Source organism: Larus michahellis, chromosome 8, assembly GCF_964199755.1.
Source record: "Larus michahellis chromosome 8, bLarMic1.1, whole genome shotgun sequence".
NCBI lineage: Eukaryota > Metazoa > Chordata > Aves > Charadriiformes > Laridae > Larus > Larus michahellis.
In genome coordinates this window covers 8355616-8361876 of record NC_133903.1, presented here as the reverse complement: position 1 = coordinate 8361876, position 6261 = coordinate 8355616, and positions in this window count along the sequence as shown.

Sequence of the window (6261 nt, the reverse complement as noted above, 5' to 3'; positions counted from 1 at the left end):
GGCCAAAATCGATTACTTATTTGGCATTTGCAGTGTATTAGGGGTGTCCCCCCCCACCCCGAAGCACCCCGGCTGGCAGAGCAGACGGGCAGCATCGCCCGGGCACGGGCCGGTGCAGCACAGCTCTGACCCGGGGTGGACACTCGGGACAGACGCCATCACGAGCGGCTCCCACCCGCGCCCTCCCCAGGCTGCAGGACCAGGGACCGATGAGGGGCACCCCGTACCCACACAGCCGCCCCACGTGCCCCATATCCAAGGCCCATCCTGCGCCCGGGGCTGCACCTTGCCCCCCCCCCAGGGCAGCGCCACAGGCAGCAGCTCCTGCAGCTGCCCCACATCTGCCGGCGACGCTGGATGTGGCAGGGAGCGGCAGGAACGAGCTGGGAACCGCTCAGGTGATACCGCATTTATCTAACAAGCTTCCAAATGAAAACTAGCATTTGGACTTATTGCATTCTGGCTCAAAATTTGATTACATTTTTCTACAGCTGTAAATCTGCCTTCCTTTCTGCAACATTATTATTAAAGCCAGTATTGAATTGGTGGTGTGATACGTAAAATTTCAATCCTGGCTTTGACATTCCAGGAAGTTAAAAACCAATTACAGTGTGTGCTTTGCCTCGGGACAGAATGAATCATTGAACACAGCCACTTCACCAAGAGAAATTAAAGGTTGAAGCAGCAACATGGGGAAGGTATTAAGTTAAAAATCAAAGGTCAATTAAAGTAAAACTGAGTCTATTTTATTTTTAATATTTTGCTTACATTTTCATTCCTTTCTGATGAACAAGGAGGCAAAATAAACCTCTACTTTTATTTATTTGCTGAGTAATAAATCTGGGCTGAAGTTGCTTTCAGGAGCTAAGAGGAAACATTCAGGTGATAAAACTCCCAACCCAATAACCAGCATTAATCTCGCTGTAACGAAGCCGGCGCAGCAATGGGGCGGCACAGGCGCCCTCCCCGCACCAACGGCAGCCACCATACGGCAGCGAGGGTCCCCCCCTTGCCTCCGCCTGTGACCACCGAGCCACCGTGGCCGTCCAAGCAGCAAAGTGAGGGGCACACACAGGAGGTGTCCAGCACCCAGGGGACACATCCTGCTGCCATCACCACCCACCAGTCCCCACTTGGCCCCAGAGCTCGCCCATGCCATGCTGGGATGGGCAGCACTGACTGCAAAATGTGGGAAAGAGGGTCAAAGTCGGCGCTGAGGTGTGCAAAGAGCTATGTGTCCTGCAGCCAGCACCTGCCTTGGGACCACCAAGCCCACCGGGACACAAAGGGTGAGGGGTGCAACAGGTCTTGGTGAAACCATGCGGCACGGCACCTTCTGCTGCTTTGGCTTTGCAGGGGACGCCCTGTGCACCCACGGGGGACACCCCACACTGTAGGTCCTCTGCAGAAGGGAGCAGCCGGGGCGCAGGGCTGGGTGCAGCATCACACCACGCGTCACAGCATGCAGCATCGCACCGCGATGGCGTCACACCACGACAGCGTCTTACCACCTGCTCGCAGTTCTGCTCTTGGCTCCAAGGGGCACCCAGGGTGAGCTTTAAGCCCCGAAGCCCCCACCTGCTCTTTTCCAAATGCGGGGGTGGCAGCTCTCCATCCCCATGCAGATAGTACTGGTGAGATTGCTGTGCCCCCCCCAGACAAAAGCAGAGCTAGGCCTCTTCCAGCAGGGGTGCAGGCTGGCACTAGCACATCCCCAGGCTGGCATTAGCCCCCGCTGCGGCTTTGCTAGCCCCGGCTACCCAGGGCCGGGCGCTGCGCATCCCCGAGCGATGGGGGGGCCGGAGCTGCAGGCAGCCCGGGCCACGGGCACCTCCCAGCGGCAACGAGACACGCGTGTACACACACAACATCCCCAGCACGGTACGCGGGGAGCACGGCGGGGGCAGCCCCTCCGCAGCCCCCCCGGGAGGGACGGAGCCCCGCGACCCCCCCGGCCGGGCAGGCTCCCGCAGGGCTGGCACCCACGGAGGCAGCTCCACGCGTGCCCGTGGCGGCCCCGACAGCGCGCGGTGCGACCGGCCCCACCGTATGAATTGCTTCACCAATAAATAAAGCGGACTGGCGCGCTCCTCGGAGCAGAGCGAGCCCCGAGAGATGATATCGCAGCCCATAAACCCATCCGGCAGCGGGAGTGAATCAGCACCGGCCTCCGCTCCCAGCCAGCCACCGAGTGAGCTCCGTGGGCTGAAGCATCCCAAGGCGGCGCGGGGGCAGGATGGGTGCCGGCACAGCACCGGACCCCCACCGTGGCAGATATTTACCGACATCATTAGAGCAGCGAGCAGGGAGGCCAGTTATCTCCTGAGCTGTGGCAGAAGCTGTTGACCCCTCCTGTAAAACAAAAGATAAGTTGTACTTTCCGTTTTCTGCAGCAGTATGTCATCTGCAGATGCCTTTTACGCGTGGACTTTAATAGATAATCCATACCCTTGAAATGGAGTATATCATCTGCTCGTTACCAATGATAAATCATTTGCAAAATATTAAAATGCTTAAAGACTGTCATATGGGCTTCATGAATTGCTTTGCAACACACACACTTCTGCCTATTAAAGGAGAAAATGTATTCATCACAGACCCAGGCAGAGCTATCAAACTCTGCTTTATTTACAGTCTGGAGTACAAAGCTATCGGAGAGACGCAGCGGTGGAGGGAGAACCACCTCCCGGCCCCGCCATTACCGCCTTTCTAGATAATCTGACCCCAGCTATGGAAACTCATTAAGGTCGTTAGGAAAGGCGCCAGTTCTCCAGGGAACCAGCTTCTTTTAGATTAAAAAAGGGAGCGAGAGCGCGTGCGAGCGTTGCTAACTGTGCAGTTTATTCACATCTATACAAGTGTGCTAACCGCAGGGAAAGAGTAATCTAATATATTCTCAGACAATTTAAACTCATTTCAATAAAAAAAGAATTAGACGGAAGTGAATGGCAGGGAGAGCAGATGTTACGTATTGGTGACACCCAGCAGAACAAGCTGATAGCGATGTGTTAGACAGAGATGCTGCTTTCAGCCCCAGCCTGAGCTGAGAGGGAAAGCACGGGAGGGCTGGGAGTAATGGGATGCCCAGGGAGCGACGCGGCCCTGGAGCAGGAGCTGGGCTGCCAGAGCTCTGCCTGCTCCCAGGAGAGCGTGACTGCTGCCAGCTCCAGGGGATCCCACCATGGACAAGCCTGCAGGGACACCATCTGCAACGGGTCTGGGAAGCCACAACCAGCCACCAGTGTTCATCAACAGAGGAGAGCAGCAAAGGGGCCGCGGGAGCTGGAGCAAGGACAAGCGAAAGGGTCCGGAGGCTCCCCAGCGTCAAAGCTCTCTGCTGACAGCAGCACTCCCTGTCCCTGCCATCCCCCGGTCTCTGCCCACCAGCTTCTCACCACCCACAGCAACGAAAACAAGCTCCAGGCAGGGCCTCCAGCCAGAGCCACGCTAGGGACACAGGTCCTGTGGCATCTGGGGACATACACCCCAGCAGGACCCTCAGCCCCGAGGGAAGGGGCACAGGAGATGCCCGGGTTATCCGCCCCCATTAGGGGTTCCTGCAAGCGCTCCGGCTTGTTTGGTAAATAAAGAGTTGGTTATAAATATTCCATAAGCCCAGGAACTGCAGTGCATTAAAAAATGATAAGGTCCCTGCTTCCCAAGCAGCCACTCCTCTGCACCGGGGCCTGGAAGAGGTGTTTAAAATCGGATGTCAGCAAGGGCCGACAGAGGAATTTGTCGTGGGGCTGATGAATAGTTTGAGAAATATTCAATACCTTCAGGAAGGACCAATTTATCACCGTTTGGCTGAGACCAAGTGGAAACATACAGCCACCTACACTGCGTTCGTTTATTAAGAAATTCAGGTCATTATGTTAGACATGCAGTTTCTTATTTTTTTATTTTTTTTTTTCACTGGATGTGGAAAAAGGGCCATGTGGTGCCTTGATAAATTGCTCCGGCAGCCAACGATGTGCTCGTTTTCCCGATTTAAACATCTCCAGTTAAAGAGGTGGCAGGACTAGCACCGCACAGTCACAGGGACCGAGCCCCCCACCTGGGCAGCCGGTGGCCCAGGGCGTTCAGCCTTTGCAAACCCCTGCAGAGGCTTCAGAGGTGCAAGAACAGGGGAGAGGGAGCCACCACTTCTGCAGCCACAAGGGCACAGCAAGCTCCCGAGGACCAAGGGCTGGCACGTCAAGGAGCGCATCCTCTCCCTGAGCTCGGGTGTTAACGGGAGGGCACCACAGCTCCCAAAAATCATCAGGCTCTCCTCTGCACAGGACAAAAAACTGCACAGAAGTTTCCCCCTGGCAATGGAAAGAGCGATTTCATCAGCGACCCAACCCTACAGCCCAACATCCGCCCCCAATAACCATCAGATAGACACTGTGAGCATCACCCAGTCAGGCAAGGCTCCGGGAGCGCTCCCAGGACTTCCTACCGGCCTCCAAGCTTTCAATTAGGTACACATGTATTTACGAAATATTATGACAATTGAAAACTTGTTAAGTGTTACAGTAAAAATCCCTATGTGCAAAACGACCTGGGCATCAGCACAGCCTGAACTGCTAAATCCATTTGGTAATCAGGTTAGGCTGCCAGCGAGAGGCCGGTGTCAGCAGTTTTTATTAAAAGCTGGGTTTTTGCTATAAGAGGTACTAGTTTTATGTTACCATAAATTGTCAACAGTTGGTCAGATCCCCACAGAGAAAGGATCGATAACCAGCAGAGGGGAAAAAGTGCTGAGAAAGGAAAAGCGATACTCTAATTAGAACAAAATTTAAGAGTCCAGGGGTACGGATGACAGTGCCTAATATGTTATAATTTATTGACGGCCTCAAAAGATTGGGTTTTGCTCTGGCTCTGGGAGGCAGCTGGGTGTTAATAAATATCCCAACAGACAGCAGCTGCTGCAGGCAGGGAGCAGGCAGCTCCTCGCACATCCATCCTCCGCACCCTCGGCCGCCGCGATCGGCAGAGCCAGCAGCCGTCCTCGCACGGACAACTGGTTTTCTTGGCTCCTCTGGTTTGCACACCTGCTAGGGGGACACTGATGTCCCCCAAACCCGCGGCAGGCAAGCTGCAGCCCTGCAGGACAGGTACCTCGCTGTCCCCAAGACCGGGCTCCAGGGATATGGGGACAAGGCAGAAAGCCATGGCCAGCGCTCCCCGGGGACGCCCCCGCCTGCCCCCGCGGGTGTCAGAAATCCCCACTTCGTTTTGCAATAATCTAATCCTGGTTTAGCACAGTGATAATCCCAGCCGGGGACCCGAACATCTGCGAGCCCCAGCCCCGCTCCCAGACGCAGCCTCCCCTGCTGACCCACATTTAATAACGGCGCGAGTCCTAACCTGCCCTCGCCTCATTTCACAGCGCACGGAGCACCTGCCGTCGGACCCTCATAAATAAGGAGGCAATAAAATTTAATCACTCGCAGATCAAAGTTCTCAAGTGCTTTCCAATTGTCCTCTCGCCACCCTCCCAGCTAGGCTAAGGGAACTGCGGCAAGCTCTCTATTTAATAAGTGGCCATAAAACCCTGGCTGGATTGGAGAAATATTGGCAAATATAATAAACAAAAATATATTAACTCTAATTTTGCAAAGCCTTTGGCTATATTAATATCTCTTTAATGTAATCACCTATAAATAAGTGATGACCCTATGATTTAATATGACATCTGTCATCCCCATTTCCATATAAGACATGAAGTAATTACTCTCTCTGGTATGCAATAAAGGATGGGTCTCGTACACCGTGACTGCCCAGCACAGCCATCAGCTCTTCCACACAACGCCCGTGGGCCACCCCGGGGGGCTCGGCTCCTTCTCACCATTCCCAGCAGGATGGGCAGAAACATGGACAAAAGCTGCTCGTGCGGTCGCACAGCGTGGGCTGGTGGTGTCCACGTGTCCCTCCAGGTCCCAGGGACACACTGGGGCAAGGGGTAACACAGCATGGCTCTTGGTAAACAGACTAACCTCAATATTTCTATAATTGCAGCTGGGCAACAGGAGATCAGCAACAGCTATGATATATTTGTGATTTGGGGACCAAGGAGGGATTCACGAGGGACACCCAGGGGTCACTTCAAAGCTCGCTGGTGCCCGAGACAATGCCCTGTGCCGACAGCATCCTGCCCACCTCCCTGTGCCCTGCGGCCGCCCGATGGGCAAGACGAAGCCCAGAGCCCCCAGTCACATCCCCCAGCCCCACAGCAGGGGAGGGCTGGCAAACTGGAAAACAGTACTGGGACCA